Raw genomic sequence first — 2,500 nt, 5'->3', positions numbered from 1 at the left:
TGCACAATCCTCCAGAAAAGAAAACTGCCGACACGTGTATTTAGTGGAGTGATGGCCCAGAGGAAACGCGTCTGTCTAGGAAGTGAGGGAATCTGAGCGCGCTGGTTCGAATCACGGCTCAGCTGCTGATATTTTCTCCCCCATCCACTAGACCTTGAGTGGTGGTCTGGACGCTAGTCATTCGGATGAGACGATAAACCGAGGTCCCGTGTACAGCATGCACTTAGCGCACGTAAAAGAACCCACGGCAACAAAAGGGTTGTTCCTGGCAAAATTCTGTTGAAAAATCCACTTCGATAGGAAAAAAACAACAACAAAAAACTGCACGCATGAAAAAAAAAAAGTTTAAAATGTGTGACGCTGTAGTGTAGCGACGCGCTCTCCCTGGGGAGAGCAACCCGAATTTCACAGAGAGAAATCTGTTGTGACAGAAAGAAATACAAATACAAATACATTCGTACTCGTGATGATGATTCCGTCACGGGCATGTGGAGAGAAAACTGACAGAGATGGCACAGGCGTCAGATAACGAACAGGCAGAGTTTTGTTGTTTTGGAAATCTACAGGAGGTGTTGGAAGAAGAAAATGGTAACTATATCAGCATAATTATTTTCATCGTTTGCATGTACACACACACACACAATGGAATAGAGGAATAAAACGGCATCATGCTGCTGTTCAAACTGTTCGCTGCTAGTTATGAAGTCACTGCTTCCAAAAACACGCAGAATCTATCGGTCACACACACACACACACACACACACACACACACACACACACACACACACACACACACAATCTCTCTGTCTCTCTGTCTCTGTGTCTGTCTCTATCTTTGTCTCTCTCTCGCTCTCTTATGGAGGTAAGCGTCCATCAGAGTCATGTTTCATCTTTAATGATGCACATCAGTCACCTGTTTATCATTCTGCTTCTTCCTCTTCCCCTTCTCCCCCTTCCTCGTCATGCTCCACTCTCTATGTATCTGACTGACCGATGGAGGGCTGCTGTACACGTGGTATGCTACACCGCGGGGAACCTCTCCCCGTAGAGTGATGGTCTAGATGTAACACGTCCGCCTAGGAAGCGAGAGAATCTGAGCGCGCTGGTTCGAATCACGGCTCACAGCCGCCAATATTTTCTCCCCCTCCACTAGACCTTGAGTGGTGGTCTGGACGCTAGTCATTCAGATGAGACGATAAACCGAGGTCCCGTGTGCAGCATGCACTTAGCGCACGTAAAAGAACCCACGGCAACAAAAGGGTTGTTCCTGGCAAAATTATGTAGAAAAAATCCACTTCGATAGGAAAAACAAACAAACAAACAAAAAACAAACTGCACGCAGGGAGAAAAAAAAACAACAACAAAAAATGGGTGCGCTGTAGTGTAGCGACGCACTCTCCCTGGGGAGAACAGCCCGAATTTTCACTCAGAGAAATCTGTTGTGATAAAAAACAAAAAAACAAATACAAATGTATCTGACTGATATAAAGCTGCTTTACACGTGGTATGGTTCACAGCGGCGAACCTCTCTTGCATTCAAAGCTGTGCTGCTTTATCATCATCATCAACATCATCACCATCATCAGCAATATTATCATCATCACCATCATCATCAGCAATATTATCATCATCATCACCATCATCACCATCATCAGCAATATTATCATCATCATCATCATCATCAGCAATATTATCATCATCATCACCATCATCACCATCATCAGCAATATTATCATCATCATCATCAGCAGCAGCAATATTATCATCATCATCACCATCATCACCATCATCAGCAATATTATCATCATCATCATCATCATCAGCAATATTATCATCATCATCACCATCATCACCATCATCAGCAATATTATCATCATCATCACCATCATCAGCAATATTATCATCATCATCACCATCACCACCATCAACAGCAGCATTATCACCATCATCACCATCACCACCATCAACAGTAGCATTATCATCATCATCATTATCAGTAGTTTTAGTAGTAGTAGTAGTGACACCCCCAGTGACTTAACTCCAAGTGCTATTCAGATGTATCTGCACAAGCTGCCTACCTCGGTAGTGCCGACTGACAATTGTGCTCATCATTTGTTTCTTGTGTCGTTCAGTCGGGCTTTCAATCACATGGGCATTCTATACATGGGCATTGTATTGTGGTTTGAGGATAAGTGATCATATACTATATGGACATTTTGTAATGCTGTGACACTGCACATCAAAGCAATGCACCTGGGTAAATAGTTGTGGTTTTTTTTTTATTGCTTTATTTTGGTGTTCATGCTTTTTCTGGTTAGAGAATGAATTCAAGATTAATGTTATTTTCTGAGGGTAACTAAGATAGAGAGAGAGGGGGGAGGGGGACGGGGCGGGGGGTAGCCGACAGACAGACAGACAGACAGAGACAGACAGAGACAGCGACAGAGACAGAGAGAGAGAGAGAGAACTCTTAAAAGATCAGTTGAATGGACACTGCACC

The 2,500-nt window shown here is 43.5% G+C and overlaps 1 protein-coding gene across 2 annotated transcripts in view; it reads right to left on the bottom strand.

The window, feature by feature from the left end:
* Nucleotides 1–2,500, bottom strand: part of LOC143276587 (delta-type opioid receptor-like) — a 308,131-nt gene that overhangs the window by 79,984 nt on the left and 225,647 nt on the right. The window lies entirely within an intron of this gene.

Source organism: Babylonia areolata, chromosome 32 (assembly GCF_041734735.1).
Source record: "Babylonia areolata isolate BAREFJ2019XMU chromosome 32, ASM4173473v1, whole genome shotgun sequence".
In the NCBI taxonomy this organism is placed as follows: Eukaryota; Metazoa; Mollusca; class Gastropoda; order Neogastropoda; family Buccinidae; genus Babylonia; species Babylonia areolata.
Note: the sequence above shows the minus strand (reverse complement) of the source record. Positions and strands in the feature narration are given on the sequence as shown.